The sequence below is a fragment of the Lissotriton vulgaris genome, chromosome 1_1 (genome assembly GCF_964263255.1).
Source record: "Lissotriton vulgaris chromosome 1_1, aLisVul1.2, whole genome shotgun sequence".
Lineage (NCBI taxonomy): Eukaryota > Metazoa > Chordata > Amphibia > Caudata > Salamandridae > Lissotriton > Lissotriton vulgaris.
In genome coordinates this window covers 42,428,887-42,456,338 of record NC_141685.1, presented here as the reverse complement: position 1 = coordinate 42,456,338, position 27,452 = coordinate 42,428,887, and the positions used below count along the sequence as shown (strand labels likewise).

General features: G+C 48.5%; 2 protein-coding genes across 5 annotated transcripts in view; one reads left to right on the top strand and one right to left on the bottom strand.

Annotated features, from left to right (window-relative positions):
• Positions 1-20,156, bottom strand: part of LOC147737129 (uncharacterized) — a 205,968-nt gene extending 185,812 nt beyond the window's left edge. Inside the window, exon 1 of one of the 2 annotated variants that reach the window (XM_086964935.1) lies at positions 19,992-20,156. The gene's annotated coding sequence lies outside the window, so the exon portion shown is untranslated. The remainder of the gene's footprint in view (positions 1-19,991) is intronic. The other variant, XM_086965020.1, reaches the window with a different exon arrangement.
• A 193-nt stretch (positions 20,157-20,349) lies between these two features.
• Positions 20,350-27,452, top strand: part of LOC147737126 (uncharacterized) — a 381,113-nt gene continuing 374,010 nt past the window's right edge. For 2 of the 3 annotated variants that reach the window (XM_086965561.1, XM_086965383.1), the window contains exons 1-2: positions 20,350-20,776; positions 24,139-24,231. The gene's annotated coding sequence lies outside the window, so the exon portion shown is untranslated. The remainder of the gene's footprint in view (positions 20,777-24,138; positions 24,232-27,452) is intronic. The other variant, XM_086965466.1, reaches the window with a different exon arrangement.

Sequence of the window (27,452 nt, the reverse complement as noted above, 5' to 3'; positions counted from 1 at the left end):
CCGACCACAGGGAAGGGTTGGAGGGGAGCCTTGTTCTTCCCTCCGCTCTTCCCACTTGCCTGGCAAGTCGGACAGGTCCTACAATGAGCATCTGAGCTCTTGTGCATTTGGGGCCAGTAAAAGTGGGTGACAAGCCTGTCATAGGTCTTGTCCATCCCCAAATGTCCTGCTAAAGGCACATCGTGAGCCAGCCACAGTAGGAAGGCTCTGAACTTCTGGGGTACCACCAGCACACGGGCTGACCCAGGTTCAGCAGCCTTAGGCTCTGAATACAGGAGGTCGTTCTCCCAGTACACATAATGTGTTTTGGCCTGAACACCATTGGCCTGGTCTGCAGCCTGCTGCCGCATACCCACGAGAGAAGGGCATTCTTTCTGCTCCCTGCAGAATTCCTCCCTGGAGGGGCCTCCTTCTTGCTGCCAATGGGTCAGCTAAAGCAGGTCCCCCAGCTCGGCAATCTGTTCCCCAGTAGGCTCCAGGGCATCCCCCTCAAGGTCTGCTTCTTCCTGGACCGTGGGAACTTCGGGGGCCGGTTTCCCGTGCCCCCTGCGCCTTCTCCCTAAGGCCGGTTCCTGGGCCTCTCCTTCAGGCCCCAGGACCTCTTGATCACCCCTACTGGCTGCCATCGACCGGGTGGTCACGCACGCCCAGTCAGGTAGACCCACCATCCTCAGGTGAGTCGTTTTCTCCACCTTTTCCCAAGGGGAGTGCTCCAAGTCATTCCCTAGCAAACAGTCAACAGGCATGGTTTTCCTCACACAGACCTGCAGAGTACCAGAGACCCCCCCCACTTGAAGGGAACCTGAGCCATCGGACACTGACTCTCTGAATTATCAGCATTGATAACCCTACAGTAGGCATGGGGTACAACCTGCTCTTGAGACACCAGGTGCTGCCTCACTGCAGTCACGCTGACTCCTGTATCTCTAAGAGCCTCAGCTTCCTTGCCATTGATGATCACCACCTGCCCATATTTCTTAGTGTTAGAGGGCAGGTAGTTTGTAGGGACCATCTCACTGTCTCCTAGTGAGACTAGGGTCATCTGAACGGGACCTCCACCCCCCGGGACCATCGCTTCTTCTCCTAAGTGAACACTAGTCACTTGACGGGGCGGAGCACCAGTGGGTGCGGGTTTTCCAAACAGGCGACACTTGGGGTCACTGGAGATGTGCCCCGGCTCACCACATTTGAAACAATTGAAGGGCCCCTTTGGAACAGGTCTACCTGTCGGGGCCCCATTCTGCTTTGGGGGTGGGGGAGGCTGAGAACCTTGCTGCTGGTTCCCTTGGGGATTACTTTGGGGGCCTTTTTGGAACCCTTTCTGTTTTCCCTTGTCCCCCCCACTCTTCTGCTGGGGACCCTGCCCACCCTTGGCGGAGTCTCCCACTGGACCCTTGTGGACCCTGGTGCTGAGCCAGCGGTCCGCCTCCTCAGCAAGCTTCCTCGGGTTGGACAGCTTGCTATCGATCAGGTGTTGGCGTAACTCAGGAAAACAGTGATCAGACAAGTGCTCCCATGCAATTAAATCAAAGAGACCTTGAAAATCATTCACTTTGCTACCCTTCACCCAACCATCCAGTGCTCTGCAAAAAAAAGTCACATACTCCACATACGTATTCCCAGGCCGCTTAGTACATCCCCTAAACTTCTGTCTATACATTTCAGGGGTAAGCCCGTACCTGTTTATTAAAGCTTCTTTCATGTGGGAATAGGACCTCTGGTTTTCAACGGGCAAATCTAGCAGGGTATCTCGCCCTTTGCTAAGGAACCTTCCCCACAACCCCGCTCCCCAATCCTTGTCAGAGACCCGGTGGGAGGACATGGCTACCTCGTATGCCCTAAACCATTGTCCTATGTCATCCCCTTTAAAGAACTCTTTAACTACATCTTTGGGGATGTGCACTCTTGACTTTACCTGCACCGGCGTTGTGCTGCCACCAGAGGGAGGATGATCCAAGTTTCTCTCCTTTAGACTCATCTCCCTCATTTTCAATTCGTAATCCATTTGGTGCTTTCGCTCTTCCAGCGCCATCCTTTTGGTTTCAAGCTCCAGTTGGATTTTTAATTCTGCCAGCTTTCTTTCATGATCCCTCTTTTCCTTCCGGTCTGCCAGCTCCTCTGGCGACAGGCCTTTACCAAAGCTGTGCACGCTGTCTTGCCTTTCTAGATCCACCAGATCCACGGGTGCCCTCTGCTCCTCAGTGGCATCTTGATCCTCTGTGGCATCTTGATCCTCTGTGGGCTTTCGGGACTCTATCCAGGCTTTCAGGGCCTTGTAGAGCTCTGGTTTGTTCTTGCAACCGGCGTGCGGAACTTTGAGTTTCTTGCAAAAAAACTTCAGTTCATTCTTCGAGTACTTGTCCAGCTTTGCTGCGTCCCATTCCACCTCCAACATTTCAGAGGTCGTGGACTCCGCTCCATCCAGGCTCTTCGTGCCCGGCATGGTTTCTTCGCTAGGGATCTTTTCTCGGCAAAATTACAACCAATCCTGTGGCCAAGTAACTGGACTGAAATCACTGTGCAATGGTCGGAAGTTAAGGTATAGATACTGCAAATGTAAGTTCGAAAAATCCTCACCGCTGCGTCCAATGTTGGAAGGGGGAGTCTCTAGTCGGCGCAGTGCGGCACTGGCGACAAGCAGGGACTCTCTCTTCCTGGTCAGGGCTGAGGGTTACCTTTAAGACAACCTCTGCTTACCCTCTAGGTAGTGTGGCTTAAGCAGTCTTAGGCTAATCTCTGGGGCACATGGGGTTAAACATTGGCAGTATTACACCATCACAACCAACCCACCACACAATGACACCAAACTGTATTTGTAAAAATATATATCTTTATATAAATTTCAAGCAGGCTTGTAAATACAGTTGTCAAACTTTCAATAGCGGGTCCAGTTTACTTAGTTTCAAGTTGCCACAGTTCTCTCTTAGCAATACGCAATCTTCTGGGCCTTCTGCCCGTGTTTCGAAAGGTTCAGTGTCTCGCAGCGCCTCAATGCGCGTTCCGCTGTCTCCGCTCGCTTCCGGGAGGAGATCGAGCCTCGGTTCTAGAGGCGGCTCGCGTTGGGAGCAGATAGCGCGGTGCGAGTGCGAGTTGCAGGATGCTCGCCCCGTGAGGATACAACACAGTACCTTTCCAGTCTTGTGGAGCGGGCGGCTTCTAGGGGCGGGGAGCTGTCTCACGTCGCGTTGCTTTTCCGGCGTCGCTGTTCGCTGCGGCTCTCAGCCGGGCAGGTCACGGGTCGTCCGGGGCGGCGATGTTCAGTGGCGGCAGGATCCTTCCTTCGTCGTTCGCTCCGACCCTGGAGTCGGCGGCTGTGTGGTGGCGGCAAGTGGCAGTACGGTCCCCAAGTGCAGGACGTACCCAGCCAAGTGTCGGTTGCAGCTGTGCACTCACAGCTGAGCTGTCGGGCAGGGTACCGACCAGAGGGGGGTTCTCACCGGCGACTGTCCGTCTTCGCAAGTGGATTGACGGCTCGAGGCGCAGTCAATTCGGGAGCTTGGACCGGACGGGTTCTTCTTTCACTTTGCTCTCGGGCTCCCGGTGCAGATGCGCTCACGGTGTTCGGGCCAGCGGCGGCTGGACCTCACTTTGCTCTCGCAGTTGCTTTGGGCCCCGGTCACGGTGCTTGGGGGGATGTCGATGCTTTGGAGTAGACTCCTCTGTCAGTACTGCGGCGATAAGCAGCACACACAGTCGCTTCCTTCAGGATGTAGCGCCCACTGGTCCTGGGGCGCTGGTCAGGGGGCAAGTTCAGCAGCAAGCCCTTGGAGATCTTTTAGCAGAGTTTGGCACAAAGTTTCATAAATCAAAAGTCTTCTTGTAGTCTTTCCTTTTCCTCTCCTTCTGCAGCAAGGCACCAGACACAGGCAAGAGTCAGCACTCTTCCTTGTCCTTCCCGGTCCTTCTCGTCGGGCAGAGTTCCTTCTGTAGCCCAAACAGGATCTAATTTACAAGGAGCAGGGCTCCTTCTTTTATACTGCATTTCTTTTGTTCTTGCAGGCCAGGGGGGCCTTTGCATAGCCACTTTCAGTCCTTGAGTACTCTGGTGGGTGTAATCCGGCTTCTGCTTTCAGTGTGAGGGGCAGGCGCATCAGACGCCCCACAGGAGGTGGAGCCAGCATTGTGTGGACAGGGGCAGCCAGAAGTACCTTGTTGATGGGGCTCCGCCCTTCCTGGGCCAGGTGTCGGCTGAGTCATCAGTCGCTCCCCAGGAGGGTGGAGCCAGCATTGTGGTGGCAGAGCACAGCAAGATTCAGAGTCAAGAGCCACTCCTACCTCCCACTAAGGTGTAATCTGCGCATTCACCACCTGTCATCCCCCAGCCCTGTCACTCACACATCCCAGACAGTCAGATACACATACCAGCAGAGGCGGGCTGAAATGGTTAGGCAAGCAAATGCTAACTTTCTAAAAGTAGCATTTGCAAACACAGGATATTAAAATAACCTTTACTAAAAGAAATATTTTATTATTCTGAGTTCAGGCATACTAAACATGACTCTCTACCATGCTCCCTGAGCCTGCTGGGATTATAGAGTGTAATAATTCCAGCAGCCCATTCTGGCCTAACGGAAGCAGGTAGCCTTGCAATAGTGAAATACGAGGTCGGCAGTAATTCACTATTAGGACATGCCACGCACATCTGGGCATGTCCTACCTTACACCTACAATGCACCCTGCCCGTAGGCCTACCATAGGGGTGACTAATATGCAGTCAAGGGAAGGTTCAGGGGCTGGCGAGTGGGTGCACTTGCCCAGCTGGCATGACAGTACGAGACTGCACGTGGGGTCTGCAATGGCGGACCCCAGACACATCTTACGGCTGCTTCTGTGGGTGGCGCAACCAGCGCTGCAGGCCCACTAGCAGTAGTGGCATTCACAAGCCCCGGCACTCCTAGTGCACTTTACTAGGGACTAACAGTAAATCCACTGCACCAATCATGGACACCAATCACATGTACAATTTACAGTAGGGAGCACTTGCACTGCGGCACGGGTCGGCCGTGGCGCAGTGCCCTGAGTATCGGAAAACCAGCAAAACATCGGAGGCACACCAGCAAAAAGTGGAAGGGAAACTCACGCCAAGGTGCCAGGTCTAACAGTTTAGAATATGGACTGGATGAGACCCGTGTTCATTTTTTGGCCTATCTCCATACGGACCTGAAAGCGTGGGTCAGGATTGTTGTTGGGGGAGAAGTTTCCCCTTACATCAGTGTAGAGAGAGTGGTCACACAGGGGTGTGTTCTGGCTCCTTTTCTAGTTATCATATATATAAACAATTAACATAAATCACTGATCACACTAACTAATGATATTCCCAGAATTCAAGGCAAACCTCTCCCATTGCTTTTATACACAGATGATACGGTTTTAATTGGTCGCACACCAAATGCACTATGCACTTTAGTTCGAGGTTTCACAGATTTTATATCTGGCTTAGATTTATGCACAAATTTTAAAAAATCTTTTATAATGCCTCGTGGGCCAAGGAAATGTCCTTTAAATTCTATCTCTGTGGGTGACCAAAAATTAACTTGCACTGCTACTTTACCTTATCTGGGAATGGTCTTCGCTGCGAACGGAACCTGGTGTGAACACTTGGCATATTGTAAAAGTAAGTTCTCGAGGGATTATAACTCAATCCTCAGTCTCCTCCGCCCTAAAAGATCGAGAACAATTCCAGCCTTTTTAAAGATTTTTAAGATCCAGTGTGTACCAATAGCTACCTATGGGGCAGAGGTATGGAGTGTTGCCAAATGCTCTTGCGTCCAATCAGAGGAAAATAGATTTTGTAGAAAACTCTTGGCGCTCCAATCTCCACCCCTCTGTACATATGTCAAGGCGAACTGAAATTTGGATACATTGAAGACATCATAAGGGCCCGCCCCACACTATTTTGGCTATCCATAATGAAGAATCCCGAGGCTTCTCTCACAAGGGACATAATAGATTATAGTCTTCGCTGTGAGAAAGGGATGGATATTCCATGGCTTCCTGGGGTAGTCAAGAGTCTGGAAAGCGTTAACCTTGGTAGACTGTTTGCCAATTCGAACACAGCTGTAACAATGGACAAAAAAGTTTTAAAGACAGCATTGTACGCCCTTTATAGCGCGGAAAGACTAGAAAGGGAATTGAATAAACAAACTGTTGCATCATCTTTTTCTTAAAACTTTTGTGCGGGCTGATGGACATGTATTTTGTTTTTGATGGGTTTATTTCCAATCCTTTTCGTTTACAGTACACCAGCAACTTATTCAGAAGATTTTGCAGTCCCACTAGGGTCTGTGAGAGGAGGATGGTATCATCCGCAAATGTCAGAGCACATACATGAGAGCCACCTAACTTTGGGGAATCGTGGTTTGTGTCCAATATGAAATCTACCATATCATTAACATAGAGGAGAAACAGGGTAGGCGCCAGGACACAGCCCTGGCGGACCCTCTCCTCACCGGTATCTCCTCTGTCAACTCCCCACCCATACCCCAGCGCACTTTTGCAAAATTATCTTCATGTAATTTTATGAGACGCACCAGTACGTTTTTTGGGACCCCTTGATTTAGGAAATGTATCCACAGCAGATCTCTTGGAATTTAATCGAAAGCGGCCTTTAGGTCAATAAAGGCCATATACAAATTGCCGGATCTTAGTTTAGTATACTTCCAGGCAATGGTTAGCAGCCTAAACACCTGATCTATGGTGCTGATTCTTTTTCTGAACCCTGCCTGGCATGGGGATAATATGTCATTGTCAACTAGCCTGTTGTTTAGCCTGTCCAGTATCTGCTTTGAATAGACCTTTTGGGTAATGTCTATCAAGCTGATAGGTCTATAATTAGCGGGATCGTCCCTACTGCCCTTTTCGTATATAGGGACGATCTCCGCGCCCTTCCATGATATAGGGATAGCTGCCCTCTGCTAATTGCATTGCACAGTAAGTTGATATACGGTGCCCATACCTCTGGGTCATGTCTAAAGAGGTCTCCCGGGATAATATCTGGGGCTGGCGCTTTGGTCGCCTTAATGGCGGCTATAGCCTACTTAGTATCTAAGATACTAAAATATAGTGGTTCAAACTCCTTGGACATTGTCAGCTCTTTGATTATGCATAGGTTCTCGCTTGAAGGGGAACCCGGGCATGCATATAAATGTGCAAAGTGTTTGAACCATGGTTTAGGATCTAGATGGTAGTCCTGGGCTGGCTTGCTCGACTTATTGCCGTTTGCAACAATCTGCCAAAAAAGTGATTGATCTCCTTCCCTTGCTGCGGCTAGCAAGTCTTCCCAACCAGAGTCCTCCCAATTTTATGTTCTTGTTTTAGAATCTGATTGTATATTTTCCTTTCTTGCCTAATTTTAAATCGGTTCTTTCAACTCCAAGGCCTTGATTAGGTTCTTCTTTGCTTCTCTGCATAGTTCATTAAACCAGGGATTGACTGGCATCAGCTTATCCTTTGAAGAGGTTTTACCCATCACTGCTCTAGTAAGATGAGGTTCAATTTTTTCCACTAATGCTACGTGGGTTTGGGTAATTGGGATTGGATTTATATTCTCGTTAAAAAGAAAAGAAGATAGAAGGTCACTAAAAATATTATAATTGGAAGTAAGGGATTCAAGTTTCCCTAAAATGATTGCCCATCTAACTGCCCTTCTATTGTTGCACAACATAGGCTGTGATACCTGCAAGCCTGATCTAGGATGATGCTGGAAATATTTTGCTGCTAGTTCTAGGCATAGGGGGAGGTGGTCACTTTCCCTCCTAGCCGCTACTCTAAAATCAGTCACGTATGCCGAGTGCGCAGCGCTTATCATGATATAATCTATAGCTGAAGACGATTGGCCCCTCAGAAAAGTGTTTGTGGGCTCAAAATCAGAGGGACATCTCCCATTCCAAGCCCGTAGCCCTTTTTCTACTGTTAAGTTAAAGATCTGCAGGGCTGAAGCGGTGCACCTCGCTGGTCTTTCAGAGCTGAGTATTGGGATGCCCAATGCAAGGTCTTCTTCTTCTTCCAGTATGGTTTCCATGCCCCTTAGTGGTTCTGAACAACAATTAAAATTGCCATCAATTACAATGAGGTTATTATTTGAAATAGAATCAATAATCCCTCCTAGTTGGATAATTAATGGTGATTCTTTAGAATGATCTCTTGGTCTTATGCATATGTTAAGGAGAGAGATCATAGATGTGTTGGAGAACTTTAAACATACACCCTGGATATCATCTGAACTGGACAACTATTTTGGCATTTACTTGGTTTTTAGCCCATATTAAGAGCCCGTCTGAGGGTCTGCCTTTTTTTGGTTGAATTGCCTCGATACTGAATGTTCGATATCCCACCTTATATAGGGGTTCCAATGTTCAGGTCTCTTGGAAGAGGCATAGGTCATATTTATCTATATAGTCTTGCCAGTCAGATTCCAGGTGTTGCTTTGTTAAACCAGCGATGTTCCAGGACAATAATTTAACACCATTTATATTGGGGGCACTAATCTCTTCTCTAGTTAGCCCACTATCCGGAACTAAGTTTGATCCTTGGTTTGAACCAAAGATGGGTCCGCCCTTAGAATCATCATCATCATAAGCAATTTCCCTGTTCAAACTTGTTGTCTCGTGAGTTCCCCAACAGAGACGCTGTGTCCCTAGACTTGTTGGTGTCTGGTCAGTAGATGAATTTAGTCAATCTACTGCTTCGAGACCGCTTTGGGGAATCAGGTTGGTTCCATGGACTCCAGGGTTAATTTTGGTCACAGTAGAGTTTAGGGGGGAACCACAGCTCATTCTATCAGCTTTATTTTGCCGAATGGAAATGTTAGAATTGAATAATGAGTGAGTCCTTAGGTTCAAGGTTATTAAGTTATCAGCTATAACTTTTGAATACAAGGTTACCCTAATATCATCTAAGCCCCCTCCTTCTTGCTGTAGCCGTTCGGCGCTCTTTATGTCAGATTTGATAACAGAAAGGCAGAGGCGCTTGGTCTTTATCCAATGTATAACCTTGTTAAGCAGGGAGTCCCCATCCTCCCTGGTTCCTGGTTTCAATCTAGGGACGTTTGTAAGAAAAATGTTATGACAAGGAAAACGCACATGGGACCACCGTTTCTGGTGCTTGTTGAAGTGCTTCTTTTCTCCCTCTGTTCCCCTCATTCCCTGTCCCCCTATCGTAAGCTTGCGGGTGGTAGACTACCCAGGGGTCTTTTCTTGTGTGGGGGGGATTTGCTGCACTCTGTGTGATATATGCCATTCCTGTGGGGTGGTCACCGGATGTCCTAGGTTTGGTCTTAGGCTACGGGTATAACCTGTGTTTTGCCGCCCATGGAGGTTATCAGTTTGGGAATGTTCTGCTCTTTCTGTTTGCTCTTTGGGCCTATCAGATCCAGTAGTAATATTTTCCATCCATATCTCTACAGGTTTAGTCACATCAGGTGTATAAGCTAGACCCTTATCACATATACAGAGATTGCTGGTTAGAGCTTCTATCATATTTTTAATCGCTCTGACCTCCTCCTCAACAGTACTTAATTTATTGGACAGTGCTAACAACAAGCTGTGTGTGTCAATGGCGTGAGTTTGCACCTGGGCATATGGTGGGGATGGTTTGGGCAGCCTTCTGCTATGTAATTGATCCCCCCGAATAAGGCCCTATCGTTTCTGGATTTTCTACTAACACTGAGTATTTGTTGGAGCACTCAATGGTTATAATTTCATCATGAGAACCAACACTATTATCTAGGTTGTCTAATATTTCATTACTATTGGTATTAGTTTTATTTATGCTAATCCCTTTTTCTTGGGGGATAGGAACTGATGTTACAAGGGGGTGGGTCTTTCCATTGCTCCGATGGACTGTAACTATATGGCTGTTGGTATTTCCACTTATGGTTTTATACTTTTTGCCATAGTATGAAAAGATTTTATTACTTCCTTTAAGGCTAGGCTCCTTACCATTAGACAACATATTCTCTACTTCTTCAATTAGGTTATCAATGGCTGCAAGCGTGCATTTCTCAGCTGCTGATTTTGGCAGCTTCTGTGTCCTTGGGATTTTTTTCCTACCTGTGATAGTGTGACGGGGCACGGGAGCCGGAACCTCAGACTACTGCAGAATGGTGGACAGCCACACCTCTTTTACCCTGCCCCTTGTCCCCACAGAATACCGCGGCCTCATTGAGTGAAGAGGATGATTCAGGCTGGATTCCGATTAATGCTTCGGAAGGCCCCTTTAAATCTTTTGAGCCAGGTAACGAGACTCCACCCCATGTGGGCGTAGCGAGGTCAAAAGACGGAGAAGCAGAAACCTCGTCGGACGGCGTTTCCTGAGGAGCGGAAGCCCACGTGGAGGACGACAGGAGGTCCCAAGACGCGGAGCCAAAGGAGAACGACAAGCCAGGAGGCCAACGGTTTCACGCTTCGCCCCGCCACGTTCCCACGGGAGGAGCGTGGCTTCAAGAGGTACGGGGTCGGGTAGCGGGTTGGGTCGGGCGTAAGAAACAGTAGTGAACGTTTCTGTAACGAAGCCCTCTATCCTCTACCTCTGCAACTCCCCTACCTTGGCACGAGCACTTCTCTCTTTCCTCCACCGATAGGGGTAACGAAGTATAGCACAAACTCACGACGGTTACTCCCTCACTCCCTGACCCTTGAGAACGTATCAGGTTATTATTTGGTCCTGATCCTTGTTTTCTTTCCTTTACCGGTACCGGAGCGGAACCAACCGACGAATCCTCGGTGAGGACCTTGACCACCTGACGCCCCGAAGTCGAAGAGTTTAAAACCGGAGGATTCCTTTCCTTGTTTCTATTCTAAAGACTGAGTTTAATGAAAAGGACTTGTGTCCCAATAAAGCCTTCGTTAAAACCGTTATTGAAGGCGCCTGTGTTCCTCTTTTCCTCACCCCCATCGGTAGAACCGACAACCCAGAGTGCAAACCCCAACGTCCCAGTACCCTCGGGACAGATAGCTTCCGCTGCTTTCCTTTTGCCCATTGTTGGTATACGTTTAACGCTAGTAGTGAATCTGCGCAGGGGGTAAGGGAGTGCTTAAATGTGCACGACAAGCTCCTAGGTGCTAGTAGTGTCTTTCACATACAAATATGGATTCCTAAACGCCAAGTATGGATCAAGTACCAAGTATCTATCTAGCACAGTTTACCATTAACGGGTACAAAACAATACATGCACAAGATCATTAAGAATTCAAAACAGTCTTCCCTCGATGGGTGCATGAACATATTGAAATTTGCCTATACGGTAGCAACAAGTCCCGTAAGATGATTCTTCAGCGAAAAAAGTTATTGCACGTTGTTCCATTAGCCATAAGCCTGAAATCTCTCTCAAGTTCATTCTCTTGCCAGACAGAGGAGGCACTCGGGACCACTGGATGTGATTTCAAGGAGGTGGCCCAGCCCAGTCTTATCCAGGCTAAAACGGGCGCGGATGGGCCCGCCCCTGGCCCTGGCGCATCCCATGCCGCGGGATCCCTGTTCCGGTTTTGACACGCCCCCTGGGGCTAAGAGATGACGCTCGCTTCAGGCATCACTAGGGGACTCTGGGTAATGGAGTCCCCCACTCAATGGATGATCGGTGCAGCCCCCACGGGCTGTTCTGCTGCGGGAAGATAGTCGGTGCAGCCCCCACGGGCTGTGTCTGATGCAGGAGGATCGTGGGCTAGCAAGGGCAAACCAGGACTGGTATATTTTTACTTGTATGACGAACTGAAAAAGGGTTACCTCTGTCTCCTTCGTATAAGTCTTGAATGTCTTGAGGACACAGGCCTTGCTTTTTTTTGGTTTTAAGGAAAAGACAGAGGTCACAATCAAACGACCAAAAGCAATCAAGACTTGATGGATTTCCTTCATCACTTTCCTGTAAAGATCTTTCTGCCAGAGCTGTAAAACCTTCCACTCCTCCTCAGAGAAACGGGCAACAACGTCACAAAATGTGACAGGATCGGTGACGGTGGCTCGTTCTTAAATCGATACCCTGGGATCATAGTCAGCTCGGTGTGCCACTGATTCGGCCTGTGGAGGTCGAGGTTTCCTGCTACGACGGGGAGGGACGTCAAACAGCGAGTAGAGCACCAGGTAATGGAGCGCTATCGATTTATTTTTCTAATGGTTTTTATCCTGTACATGTGTTACTTTTATGGATACGTTGCTATCTGAATAAAGTCTTTTGGATTGGGATTGGATTGGCTACATTCAGTCCTCTCACTCTTGAATGGGATTAGAAGGGTTTCTTTAGGTTGGCTGCTGCTTATGGCTTTCCCTGACAGTGCTCTGTGGATAACTCATGTTCCTGCAGCTAGTAGATAATTAATTTCCAAGTTTGAGGGCTCTCTGAGAGGCACAGTGACAAGAGCTGAGTCACAACGTTTTGTGTATTACGTTTCTGTGCAGGTCAGTAGTGTAACAAAACTTGAGCCCTCCCCCCACTCCCCCCCTGCATATAAACATGGACGCCCTCCTTCCCCAGACTGTCAGGACCTCTCAGGCCAGAATGAATTAAATGAAGGATGTCAAGAAATCAAATTGTAACCTCAAACTGCATATTGTTTTGTATTATCATGCTTCACATTCTAATCATGGCTAAGTGTAATATTGTTTTGAACCTTCTTTGTCTAAACAATATAGCAATGTAACTTGCTTTTTATGTGCATACTTTCATTTACTGCTCACTGAGTCATTCTTGGTTACTGAGTGAGTCAGTTACATTTTTGCAACATTTCTTCCATGAGTCTGTTTATTCTTAAATGCATTGTGACAAGAGGCTCAAAGAAGATGTGTATGTATTTGTAAGGTGCATAGCTGCCCTTAGGCTTCCCAGCGCTAAGAGAAACATAACTACGGTGGACTAAGTCAAGTTGCCTGAGATCTGGAGTTTTTAGGGAAAGAGCAATGTTTTGAGTCTTTTCCTGAATGCTAATTTGTTGGTTATCATGCGCATGTCCCTTGGTAGGGTGTTCCACATTTTAGGAACCAAGTGCTTGAAGGGCCTTCCTCCCCATCTTGCTCTTTTTATTCTGCCCTGTTGCATAAGAAGATCCTCTGATGACCTTAGGGTCCTAATCGGGTTTCCCCTACCCAGACTTAACACCCCCGCTGGCATCAGTGCAGCCCTCGGTCACACCATAGACCAAACTTTGCGGCCCCCGGGAAAATGTGAGTACCATGATCTAGATCAACAAAAGGCGGGAGTAGTTAGACAAGAAGACGAAATAGAAGCATGCATCTCTAAAAAGGCACAAAAAGGAACCAATGAAAACAAGCATTGGCATAGCCAATAGGTCTTGCCTTTGGGACCTTATAAGTGTTTAGCCATGCAACAGTTGATGTTGTTGCACCAAGGATATTGTGCTGGATAAATAAACACTTTAAGGTCCCAAAAGCGAGACGTACTGGCGATGCCAATACTTGTTTACCTGATGGGTATTTGCTGATTGCTGCTCGTGAGAGGTTTTGCACAGCCATACCTTGTTCCCTGCTACTGGAGTAGCTCTTCGAGGTCACTCTTGCCTTTGGACTAGCGAGGAGGGTCCTGAAACCTTTACGTGGCCGCAGAGGAGGTGCGAGGCACGGCGAACAGGACTGCGAGGACCAGCATTCCTGAAAACATCCGCAGCTGGTTCCTCTTCCCGCCCGAGCCGCGCCCCCTCCCAGTGCCACGCCTCCTTCCTGACAGCTCTTTACCTCTCGCGGCCCCCGCTTCGCGGGCGCCGCTCGTGAGAGGTTTTGCACAGCCATACCTTGTTCCCTGCTACTGGAGTAGCTCTTCGAGGTCACTCTTGCCTTTGGACTAGCGAGGAGGGTCCTGACACCTTTACGTGGCCGCAGAGGAGGTGCGAGGCGCGGCGAGCAGGACTGCGAGGACCGGCATTCCTGAAAACATCCGCAGCTGGTTCCTCTTCCCGCCCGAGCCGCGCCCCCTCCCAGTGCCACGCCTCCTCGTCAACTAAAAGCGGGCCTGCCAACGCGCATCGCGGGACGCGCGCGGGGCGGAGCTCGGGGCGAAGACCGGGCAAAGAGCGGGCCGTTTGAGGCCGTTCGAGTACGGGAGAGTCCGGTCCGGGCTATAAACCTTGGCCCCACTTCCATCTCTTCAGCCAACACCCCACCCAGCGGTGCACGCAGCGGCTAAGTGTGATGTCTACACGCGAGTACAGAAGCAGGGCAGCTAAGGGGAAACTGCAAAATGGAACACTTGATGACTTTATCACCAGAACCAATATTGCAATAGACAAAGAGATTAATAAGATGCAGCATAGGGTCTCCATTGAGTTAGATGCTGCCAGAAGGCTCTCCCAGGAGATGGCTAATGCCAAGAAATCCTCTCTGGGTCACTTTGCTTTTGCGAAAACACCGGACCGTACAGTGGGTCCAGCACCAAATTTCACACAGGCACTTATCCACCATCAACCAGCCTCACCTCCTGCAGTTCCAGTATTGGAGGCCGAAGCTCAACAGGAAGCCCCAACACTATTACCCAGGGTGGGAGGGGTAGACGGGCCACCCATGGGTACTCTACCAACTACAGAACTTAAGGGCAGGAGCGCGAGTACCCCGCCTATATCCCTAAAGGGCCCCAATCAAAAACGGAAGCGGAATACCAATACCGCCTATTCCAGGAAAAAGGCCAAGGTTGCAAAGGCCCAGCTGCCTTCTCAAGCATTAGCTCAGCCTTTTCACATATCTGCTCCCAAGGTAAATGGTTTTCCCCCAGTCCAAGATTCTAGTCCAGTGGGGTTGATGGAGGAACACAAGAACCTTGTAATTGAAAATGGTGGGGTGCCACTTTGTACGATTGAAGGGAAGGATGTTGAATTCTTGACGATTGTGTGGGAAACGCAAAAAAAACTGCTGACCCCTCTAGAACTCAGATTTTCCCGCATAGAAACCCAGCTCCTCGAGACGGAAAAAAGCATCCTACACCTTGCCTCCCTGACCATCCCTGGTAACAAATGATCTAGCCAACCTCCAGCGAACAATATTCCTCCAGTAGTGGTTGCCTCCCAGCCGGTACCTACGGTAACCAAACCTGTTCCAAAGCCTCGGCATAAGGTTCCTGCAATCACCAATGAAAATAGAGTAGCGGGAAGAGCAAATGAGGTGCCGGCTCCATCTACAACAGCTCCGGAAGCACCGGCTGCCCCGCGGAATAAAGATCACGATACATATGCTCACAGACATAAATACTCGAAAAATCATCATAGGGCTTATGTTGATCTCCCCCCAGAGGTTAGACCATACGTAGTAGTGCTCACAGGGGTGCCTGAAATTCAGTACCATCAGCAGGAGGATTTTGGATCTTTAAAAAACAAGGTCATCTATTGGCTCAATGTGAACAGACCTCTACCCAATCACCTGAGAAGTAAAATTCTCATGGTGCGACGTGTCCCTTGGATAGGAACATCGCACAAATCCATCACAGGTGATTGTGTCATGGTCTCATTTGAAGATCCTAAAATCGCACACTTCATACTTTCATCGAGTAATCATGGAGCAAATTCTCCCATTGCAACTAGATCACTAACCTACTTCTAGCCCCCGCATCTTCAAGCCCAAACGGGGGGAAATTGGAATTGGAACACGATGTCGGCACGGAACGGTGCGCAGAGGGGGTACCCAATTTCTGGCAAGGTGCACATGGAGGGTGGAATGGGGTCCTTACACACAATAGATTTGGATGCCTCGAGGACGTGGATTGACTTCTATATAGTGCAAATGTCACCTTGTCAGCACTAGACTCACACAGCTCTTTGTCTGATCCCCCTCCCTGTTCTGTCCCTGTATCATCACCAACACATAGGACTACTGAGAAATTGCCACCGGGACACTGTTCCTTCCCATGCTTAGCCACACCTTCGAAATCGTCTCTCTCGGAAGACCATAATCAAATCATGGGTGACAATAAGTATGTGAAGGGGCAGCCCAATGATCATCTGGAGGGGGGCACATCCACTGAACTTAAGCAAGATAAAGTCACTACCACCAACACATGTATAGCTGGCTATATTGACAAGGACAAAGCCTCCCCTGAGGTGCGCAACGTAATTTCTCGTTCGACACCAGAGGCTTTGCCTTTTTCAAACCCTAGCCAGCTCCGGATAAGTAGGCGCAGAAACCCCCATAATCTTAGAGAGAAGCGGGGGGCACCGAGTACACTTTCGATACTTTCTTGGAATGTGGCTGGGTTGGCAAATAAGTTGGATTCCGAGGAATGGGCAGAATTCATAGAGGAATATGATATCTGCCTGTTCCAGGAAACGTGGGCAAGAGAACAACACTCCCGCACAGGTTATGTAACCTTCGAGACTATGGCCAAATGGGGTGGGAAGGGCAGACCGTCGGGCGGTCTATCAACCTGGGTGGGTTCCCATCTTGGTTGCAGGGCAAGAAATATCGAAACTAACTCACCGGACTAGCTGTGCGTTCTCCTAGAGTGGCCAGCCGGAGCAAGAGTAGCAATAATAAATGAATACTCTAGACCAGTTGCCATTACGGGCACCTAGGGAACGATCGAGGATTTATCTGTATTTATTGATTCCATGACCCTTTCTCCATTACTCGTAATTGGGGGGGACTTCAATACTCAGTTTGAGCCCCTCCCGGATCACATGGAAGGGGCAATTAATGAAGAGGATGTTCTCTCGGAGATACCCACCATCTCGGGTCCACCTGTAAAAGCATGGTCACCTTTAGTTACACAAATAATATCCTTCACCCTATCCCATTCGTTGAGGGCTTGCAACGGGCGGCTTAAGGGAGATATCCCACCCCAGAACACCTTCAACAGACCAGGACACGAATCACGGATAGATTACATCCTGGTGTCAATTAAGGATTGGGCTAAAGTGAGGGACTTTACAATACTTAGTAGGACCGATAGTGACCATAATTCATTGTCACTGAGACTAGCTATACAGGGTGTCCCGATAGCAAATACAGATTTAAATTTAACACCCACGGAGGGCCTAGTTGCAGCTTGCAACAGACGCAGAATCAGATGGCCAACATTGGTCCAGAACCCCCAAAATATCCAAAGGCTATATGAGGTAGTGGTGCCCGCCCTTGAAAAGGTTAGGGAACCCGGAGGTCAGGGTGAGAAAGGTTAAGGGGAAAAGAGCCTCCTGGTTCAATGCTGCTTGTAGAAGAGCAAAGGTTGCCCTTTTGGAGTCCCTCAAGACATGGGAAACTCCTAGTAAGATCAGGGATAAACGGATGGCCTACAAGTCCATCATACGTATAGCCAAAATAGAATGGGACCAGGATAACTGGTCAGAAATGACGGCTGCCCTAGCAGTCCATGACGCCCGTAGGTTCTGGCTGATCGTCAAGCATGGATCAGCCGAACCACTAGCGGCAGTAAATGCAAACATTTCTGCCACAGTTTGGGAAGACCATTTTAAATCTTTGTATAGTCCCCCCGACCAGAGCCAAGTGGGTAACTCTTCTGAATTCGCTCTGGACGGAACCCCCGAAATCCTAGCCCAAATGGACGGGTTCACCCTGGATGAACTTAAAATGGCAATTCAGGGTCTCGCGCCCGAAAAGGCGCCAGGCCTGGACAAGCTCCCAGGAGATCTTTACAAGCACGAAGCAATGATCTGGGCACCGTACCTAAGGATGCTGTTCAATGCAATTCTGGACGGCATGACGATCCCCACAACTTGGCTGGGGGCAGAGATCGTCCCTATATTTAAGAAGGGTTCGCCTCTGCTCCCAGCCAACTACAGGCCAATAAGCCTGATAGATGTTTCGCAGAAACTCTTTACAAGGCTACTTTTGGATCGTCTGTCGGACTGGATCATGGACCACTCTATTCTGAGCCCACTCCAGGCGGGATTCAGAATGAAGATCTCCACCACAGACCAGGTCTTCCGGTTTGCCCTCATTTTCTGGAAAACGGTACAGCTGGAGGGTGGCAGCCTCTACACTGTATTCGTGGATCTGAGGGCGGCCTTCGACCTGGTCCCCCGCGGTAAACTTTGGGAAGTGCTGGCCAAACTGGGGGTCCCGAGGGGCCTGTTAGAGATGATCATCCGTCTCTATATGGCCAACTTCGCTCAGGTGAGGTGTGGCAAGGATGGGGCGCTGTCTAATCGATTCCCCGTTGACAGGGGGGTAAGGCAGGGTTGTGTGCTTGCACCGACCCTGTTCTGCCTCTACGTCAACGGGGTATTGGCATACCTCAACGGAATTCCCAACCTAGACGCTCACAAGCTGGCAGGCAGCAGGGTGCCCGCGATCATGTTTGCCGATGACACCCTGCTGCTCTCTAAATCGCCAATGGGGATACAGCGTGTACTAAATGGTTTTGTAGATTTCTGTGGGGAACATGGACTAGAAATCAACACCTTAAAGACCAAATTTATGGTCTTTAATCCCCCACCAAAACTACGCACTACACCTACCATTGGTCAGACTAGTCTTGAAAGGGTAGACACCTTTGAGTATCTTGGGGTCATGATAAATGAAAAAATGACTTGGTGCTCACACCAACAGAAAGCACTACTTAAATTGACCCGGTACTCGGGAGGGGTTCTGAAGTTAATACGGAATAACAGGTCATCTATCAAACCCGTTGGTCCACCACTCCAGATTTACAAGGCACAGGCAAGGGGGGCTGCTATGTATGGCTCTGAGCTATGGGGTCATGAAGTCTCCCCAAACTTAGTGAAAGAGGAGAACAATTTCATTAGGCGGTTGGCGGGACTACTGCCTAGTACACCCCTTGTCCCATTGAGGCTAGATCTGGGGCTGCGCCCTTTAAGCGAAGAACTGGCATTGCGCCCCCTAGTTTACTGGAGGAGGTTGTGGGCTGTCCCGGAATTGACCAGCTATAGGCAGGGTTTACAGGAGGTCCTAGCCATCCCGAATGCGGGGAAAATCAAATGGCTAAAATTCATTAAAACTCAACTGGAGGTTATAGGCCTAGCGACACTCTGGTCTGATCCTTTGACTGTATCTCCATCAATTTCTAAGAAGAGGCTGGCAAAGGTCTATCGTGACAGTAAATTAGCGGCACTCTGTCGCCAGCCAACATTGGGGACACTTACGGATGATTTTTTAAAGACTAAGGATCATTATACTTTTGAACCAGCCCTGGAAAAAATGTACCCAGTCTTACTCAGAAAACTCTACTTGCAGTGGAGGCATGGGACCCTCCCACTAAGAGCGCTAACTAGTAAGTGGAGAGACCCAACCATCAGTATATGCCCGGCTTGCAGAGTGGCCACTGAATCAGAGCTCCACATGATCTTTTTTTGCTCAGCTTATAAAGCTCCCAGAAAGACATGGATTGTCCCCATATGTAGGAACATGGGGTTCGCTAAGTGTCTGGCCGCGTTCAGAGTACTAAAGACAGATATGACTGACCACATTGTTTTTGCTGTAGCCAAATATCTAGGCGTAATATGGACGCCGAGGATACAGAGTCTCAAGGCTGGTCACTAAGTGTACTCTGATCCCGAACCTTGTAACCGTTAATTTGATGACTAAAATGGACTGTGATGTTTTAAAGTTTTATTGTTTTATCAATGATGAATGTACCTTGTGTATTTTATGGTGATAATATTACCGAAATACAGATTTATGAAATGAAATGATTGCTGCCTGGTTACTGAGGCTCTAGTGAGGTTGAGACATATTTGGGGGAGTTTTAGCCTCATCAGATGATGCTGTGCAGGCCCAGGCCCAGGTAGCAATGAGGCGCAGTCAGTGCTGCCTGGGAGTGTGATCTTTCACTTTCAGTTGGCGGGGCTGCCCCCTTCACTCTGGTGAAAGCCAAAAACAGAATTCAAGTCGATCGTCTCATCACACAGACTGGTCACCGTTTGCTGAGGCCCTCAAAAGAGTGACCCAACTCCACCACTGAGGGCCAACGAGCATTTTTGATACAAAATAATCATCCTTCAATACAACAACAACAAGAACAAATGATTCCCGGAGAGCAGGCTCGAGACCCTCCAGCAGCAGACAATCTTTGTATCTCATGGCCTCACCTGGGGTTTCTTGTGGGTGCTGCGGGCCCTGCTGGGGTCGGTTTAAAAGAGGGCCTCGGATGAACAACTGCGCATGCGCCGAGAACAGACACTGCCTCCTGCCACGGAGCCCGAGTTCAGGAAGGGCTTAGGTCTTGGGTGAACAACTGCGCATGCGCCGAGTATAGACACTGCTTCCGACAGTGTGGGTAAAAGAGGCTTCGGCTTAACAACTGCGCATGCGCTAAGGACAGACATGGTGTTCGCAATCGAACACCAGAAGTCTTTGCAAGAAATATTCCTTTATTTAGTTCACAGCACGGAGCGCAGCACAGGCCCGGGGCGCAGTAAAGGGCTCCACGTCAGTACAAGTGCAGGTGGGACGGGGTCCGAGAAGGGTCACATTGAATGAGATACAGCACGCGCTGAGATGTACTGAAGTGCAAAGCTCCTCTGTCCGGCTCCTCTATGGGGGGGTGTCTCTCCTCTGCGCAGGCGCAGTGACGCTGAGCGTCCTCTGTCCAGGGCTGTTCACAGTCTGCAGTCAGTGTAAGGGCCCAACACTTTTTGATTGTTCTGCGATAGGGAGTAGTGTCTTTGCTCCGCACGAGCGCAGCTGTGACGCGCGGTGCTGCGCCTGCGCAACCGTGAGACGCCATCTACTGTTCGTTCGGGGGAATAACACACCGGGCCCCACTCCTCACAGGCAGCCGGGCCCTCGGTGCCGGACTCAGGCGGGCCGGGCCCCCGGTGTGCCCCCTCCCTCCCAGGCCCTGCAAACCCCACTGAGCGGTGCACAAGGAGAGGTGAGGTTTTTATTTTATTTTATTTATGCATTTTTATATAGCGCGGACTTTACCCGAAGGCGTCAGAGCGCTTCACATTAGGAACAGAAATGAAACATAATGAGAAACATTACAGAATAGCAGATTACTAAAACATACGTTACTTACATAAGGTAATAGTGACAATTGTGAGCAAACAAAAAACATGAGGTAGTAAAAATTGTGAGCAACCAAAAATACATGAGGTAGTAAAGGTAATAGTGACAATTGTGAGCAAACAAAAAACATGAGGTAGTAAAAATTGTGAGCAACCAAAAATACATGAGGTAGTAAAGGTAATAGTGACAATTGTGAGCAAACAAAATACTTGAGGTAGTAAAAATTGTGAGCAACCAAAAATACATGAGGTAGTAAAGGTAATAGTGACAATTGTGAGCAAACAAAAAACATGAGGTAGTAAAAATTGTGAGCAACCAAAAATACATGAGGTAGTCAAAAGTGCACAAGAGGAAAAGTGACAAGTGTGCAGTTAAAAGAGAAAACAGAGTATAATTTGAGGTATAATACTGCAATAAGTGCTAGGCACAAGAACAGGCGTTACGTAGGCAAGGTGGCACTTGTGCAAGTATCAAAGGTAAAAACATGTGAGAGGTGTCCTCAAAGCGCCCAATCATGTGTGTGTGTTTAATAATATTTTTAGTGGATCTTATGTTTTTTGTTGTTGTTTTTGTTGTTGTTATTTATGAAGAACAAAATAGAGACAATGAACGTCATCGCCATAGTCAAACAATTCCATATAATCCCATTCACCGTGTGTGTATTTGTGGAATACCAAGTAATGTCCCTGGTGTCTGATTACTGGTGTTTGTTTTTATTTATTTTATTTTATTTTTTTAACCCCTTGGCCGTGGCTGTAATTCCACGGCGGCGCTAGGGGGGAGCCGCGCGGCGCCGCCATGCTCGTGACGGAACCACTCCGTCACAAGCCGCGGGCGCGCTATGCTTGTGACGGAGTAGTTCCGTCACGGCCCGCCTGCTCCATAGAACACGCCGCGCAGGCGCGGAATTGATGCCGCGCAGGCGCGGCGGCCGGGTCATGAAGGAACCATTCCGTCACCAGCACAGCGCGTCCGTAGCTCGTGATGGAGTGGTTCCGTCACGTGCACGGAAAGGGTTAATGCATTTTTATAAAGCGCGGACTTTACCCGAAAGTGTCAGAGCGCTTTACTATAGAACCAGTTACGTTACATGAGAGAACGGTTACAGGAATGGAACAAACAAAAATAGCATGCCATAGAATCAAAGCGACGCAGGAAAAAGGCACACAATCGCAAGCGCAGACTGTACAAGCAAAAATATGAATATATATGACAAATTTTACAATGACTAAAGCACTTACTGACGAAAAATAGCAGGCCATAGAATCAAAACAACGCAGGTAAAAAAAACACAATATTAACCGCAGCAAGCACAGGATGTACAAACAAAAATATAAATATAAGTGACGAATTTACTGAGAAGGAGGGAATTAGTTCTGAAAGTGTCTTTGGAATTAAAGAGATTTGAGGTCCGCTTTGAAGATCTGGATGGAGGTGATGGCACGGAGCGGAGCGAAGGAGGAAGCGAGTTCCAGATTCTCACAGCATTACCTGAGAACGATTGTGCCATCAATTTTTCCCTTTTGATGGAGGTGGGGCTCAAGCAGGAACTTTTCCGCATTGCGAGAAGGTCTTGAGCCTCCAGCCAATTTCAGTTTCTTCGCCAGATAGCGAGGGAAGGAAGAGTGCAAAGCTTTGTGGGTGATGCACGCTGTTTTGTAGATAGCTCTAGCCTTGATGGGAAGCCATCGGAGAGAAGATAAGATAGGATAGGAGTGATGTAGTCACTTCGTTTGGACCCTGAAATGAAGCGAGCTGCTGAATGGAGGACGGATTTGAGGGGGGAGAGGTGAGATTTGGGAAGGCCAAGTCAGAAGAGAATTACAATAGTCCAGTCTAGAGAGAACTAGCGATTGGACCAAGGTTTTTAGGTCATTCTCCGGGCAGAACCGGCGAATCCCCCATAAAAGGCACCGCTGTTAACGTGCGCTCTTGGCCATGGAATTGATGTGTGAGGTTAGGTTGAGTCTTTTGTCAAGTATGACACCTAAGGATTTAGCGCAGTCCACAATGATGGGTTTACTGTTGAGTAGATTTGATTGATCCATCCAGGATTGAACAGGAGGCGGAGAGAGCTAGATAAGAGGAGGAATTCCTTTTTAGAGGGATTGTGAATTACTTGGTGAGCTAACATCCAGTTGTGAATAGGGTTGAGAGTAGAGCTGAGTAGTGAGAGATCATGAGGGGAAGACACCTTGAGGTAGATTTGGGTATTATCCGCATAAAGATGGTAGAGGATTCCAGATTTGCTTAGAAGGATCCATAATGATTCCAAGTAGAGTTTGAACAGAGTGGGAGCAAGGATAGAACCTTGAGGTACACCTTGACCAACCACCAGTCGAGACAACAGACTGTTCGCAATCTTGATCATTTGGGATCTGTCCGCGAGGAAAGAGGCAAACCATTTGAGTACTGTGCCTTCCACGCCCATTCTCTGTCGGAGAATGTTAAGGAGGGTGTCGTGATTAACAGTGTCAAAAGGTGCAGAGAGGTCAAGAAGAATCAGAAGGCACAATTCCCCCGAATTGAGAATATGCAGCGCATCATCGATCACTAGCAGCAGTGTTGTTTCAGTGCTGCAGTTTTGAATAAAGCCCGACTGGAACATGTTGAGGAGATTATTGTCCATAATGTGTTGGGAGAGTTGTTTTGCAACACATTTTTGTGTGATCTTTGAAAGAAAAGGGAGATTGGTGATGGGGCGGAAGTTATTGAGGTCATTTGCATCTGCAGAGAGTTTTTTTAGAAGGGGGGAAACCTGTCTAGTTTTGAGGACAATTGGGAGGGATCCTTGACTGAGGAAGAGATTGACTAGCCTGGTCGAGTAGGAGAGAGTGTCAGTATAGAAATTAATGGCGATGCCACTGGGTATGGGGTCAGAAGAATGGTTGGAGGGTTTGATTTCGCGGATGCATTTGAGGAGATCAACCTCTGAGATGGCGGCAAAGTTCTGCCAAGTGACTAAGGATTTTCGCTCCTCGATGGGGGTGGGGTGGGTGACCTGTTCCACCAGAGATCTACTGTAAAGAACTCTGATACACACCAGATAATGGCGAAGAAGTTCTTTATTTATATATCCTTGAAGATCCCTTCTGCTAGTAAGATGCTTCTTAATTACGCTCCGGCTGTGTGGATGAGAAGTGTTTATTTTTCCTTCTTTATTTTTTTAAAATTTCGCTGACGTACAAGGCAGGTAAACTGGACTGCTGATTTATTACTTTAAAGGTGGCCGCTTGACGTTAGAGGCATCCGTCTTCGTCGCTGAAGTTTACACAGATGGACTGATGACGTAGGAAGAATAATTCAAGGCGGCAGTTGGTGAGTGTTCGTTAAGGCAGTTGTGTACCTCAGCAAGTGTATTTTCCAGTCAGAATGTAATTCCAGCAATATTAAAAGTTGAAGAGAAAGTGTCACATTTTTTAAAATTACCTTGAAATGTGTTGCTCGAAGCTTACTTGCTGTTTAGACTTTTAGATGAAGTTTGGCTTGTGGCTCGCTGAAAATTCTTGTTGGTTTCTTTGTTGTAGTACGTTTTTTTCCGATAATTTTTCCTTGTTACTTCTTATTTCGATCGCAAGTTCCAAGTAAGTATTTTAGCCAAAGTTCATTTCTGCATGTTCAAATTTTATCAAGTTTCTTTTTCTTCTGAATTTTTACTCGTTTGAGTTTACTGTGTTCACCTTAATTACATATTTGACTGTTCTCCAACCTTAAGTGCACTGATGTTAACGACATCAATTTATTCTTTGCAAATCTTGGAATTCACCTAACACGAAGTACTTGAAATCGCTTATCTTCTATGACTGTATCCTTGTAAATTTCCTTAAGTGCTGAGTTCTCGTGTTGGTGCTCGTCGCCACTTTGTAAGGAACTCCGATACACACCAGATAATAAGCGAAGAAGTCCTTTATTTATAATCGCCAACACAGGCTCCAGGGGAGCTCTAGCGTGACTTGTCAAAGCAGTGATCAGCTGTCAACTGTCAGCTGATGACCTCACGGCTGGTACGGTATCCGCACAGGGACATCAAAAAAGCAATGGCAGAACTGTGTCCACGGAGGGACACAACTACAGAGGACGTAACATCTACTTATTATTTCTATGATAAGTTTGCATTGTTCTTGTTTTGTCTCAACATTGGTTTGCTTGTTCAACCTGGTGTGTTCAAGGCACTCTATATGCTCGATACTACAGCTGACCTAATGGCCTATTTAAATGTTTTTCCATTTAGCTGCCCGGAGGCTTTCTGACCATACCATTACTAAGTGGTTTATGCTCGCTATCATGGCGCTCTCACCAATATTGAAGTGGAAGATCGTTCTGAATATTTATGAGTAAGTGTTCCCTGTATCTGATGGCTTCTTCAGGCTTTTCGATGTTTGACGATTAGGGCAAGTGCAAGAGCACACTACTGTGAGAAGGTGGCCTGATAATCAGTGGTCACTATTCTAGTGAACACTATGTATCAGTCCAGCAACCCTTATTGATGATTGGTTGTAAGTCAACCTTATAGACCAGCTATCCTAGTAGCGTGGATACGAGCAGTCTAAGGCTAAAGACTCGAGAGGGCGTGTTAAGCCAGCTGTTATACCACATATACCCCTTGAACACCAAGTGAAAGGACACCACACAAGTGTTATGAAAATAAACAGTTATTTATTAAAGATCACAACAGCCCTGTACTCTTTATGAGGACAGGGTACTAAGCACAAACCAAAACTCTTACAAAAATACTTAAGTTAGCACAGTATATACAAATGCCCGAGGGGCACGGAAAACCATATACTTGAAAAGTGGAATGCGGAATTACTAGCAGGTAAGTACAGTACTAATAGGCTTTGGAATCGCTAGATCTTGACTATAGAATCGTTAGATTACTTCTAGGAGCCCCAGGGGACTCGGGTGCAGTGTGTGCACTCTCACGCGAGATGCGGGACAAAGTCTATGGTAGCTAGAATTTGCAAAGTTAGTGTTCTCGGGCGAACCCGACCTAGTAGGGAGAAAACGAAAGTAGATTCTGACCCTTGGATACTGAGGCTATGCTGGGGCACCGAAATGCCGAAGTTACCTAGCCCAGGGGCTGCAGCTGCATAGGCGTCGGGAATCCTCGTTGACGGACCAGGAGCCTGGAAGAAAGAAGTTGCTGGCAGGCGACCAGTGAAGAAAGTTCGGTGGATCCAAGCCTGGATCGATGGAAGATGACACCTGAAAGCAGAGGGGACCAAGTTCGAGACTACTAGCCAGTAGTCAGTGGGCACCAGGAGGGCACCGGATGGTAGCCACCTCGACAAGGTGAGTGGGTGACGCTGTGCTCGGAGATCTCACGGACCAGGAGGCGTTGTCGGCGACCAGGATGGAGGAGCGAGCTGTCCCACGAAGATAGAAGCTGTCGGCGTCGCTGGACCCAGGATTGGGCAACAAAGCCTTGGCATATTCAAGCCCACGCGGTGGACCTAAAATGGCGTCTGGAGTGGACCAGGAGGGTCCGGGGTGCCTCTCTTAAAGAAGGAAGCAAGGGCCAGTCTGGAGCAACCAGACCAGCAGCAGTGATGTCGTCGGGCGTCGTTCAGAAGGCCACAAGCCAGCCGGCTAGTAGCCAAACAACGCGGTGCACAGCAAACAGCAGAAGGGCCCCACGCCGATCGTGGAGATGCGGGGAGGCTGATCTTGGGTGCTGGAGCTGCGCAGGGTTGGGGCTTCTCGGACCCCAAAGCACTCACCAGTGGAAGACTCGGTGGGCTTGTTATGCAGAAGTCGTGCAGTCTTGGCGATCGTCGGTCCCTCGAGGTCTCGTCGCACTCACGGTTCTCAGCTTTGCTGTAGAGGTGAGTAGAGGTCAGAGGTGCCAGGGAAGCCGGGTCTCGTCGAGCTGGGTCGTCGGATTCGTGAAGAAGGACTTGCAGCAGACCGCAGTGTTCCGAGGATGGTGCCCGCTTGATGCAGGGTGACTACTCCTTAGCCACAAGGGAGAATCTTGAAGAAGAAATCGTGAAGTCCTTTCGAAGAAAGTCGTGTCTTGATTCCAAAGATGATCTAATTTTAACAGGGGGCCGCTCCCATCTTTATACTAAAAAAGGGGGCTGACCCGGTGACTAGGTCCTGCCTATGGGTGGGACTAGGAGGGGGGTGGTTACACCCCTCTGCCATGCCGGACTTCCCCAGGCCAGGGGCTGGTGTGCCCCTGGAACTGGTTCAGACCGGCCTATGCGTAGTGAGCACCGGGGTGCCACTCAGCAGTCACCTTCCTGAAAAGCCCTGCCTACCCAGGATACACAAAACCATGTCTGGGACGGTGCTAGCACCGCCCCTGACAGGAAACCCTTTGTCCAGGCTCCCCTCGCTGGAAGGACTCCCAGCTGCAGGGGGTCAGACTCGTGTCTGTGGTGGCAGCATCCATTTTGTGGAGCTGAGGCTTCAGTTAACTTTAACCGGGGTTCACAGTTACATACATGTTGTGTCCCTCTAGAAGGGTGGAATGCTAACCCCGTCGCCAGAATTGGCGAGGGGTTAGTATTCCAATTCGTATGACACCTTACTCG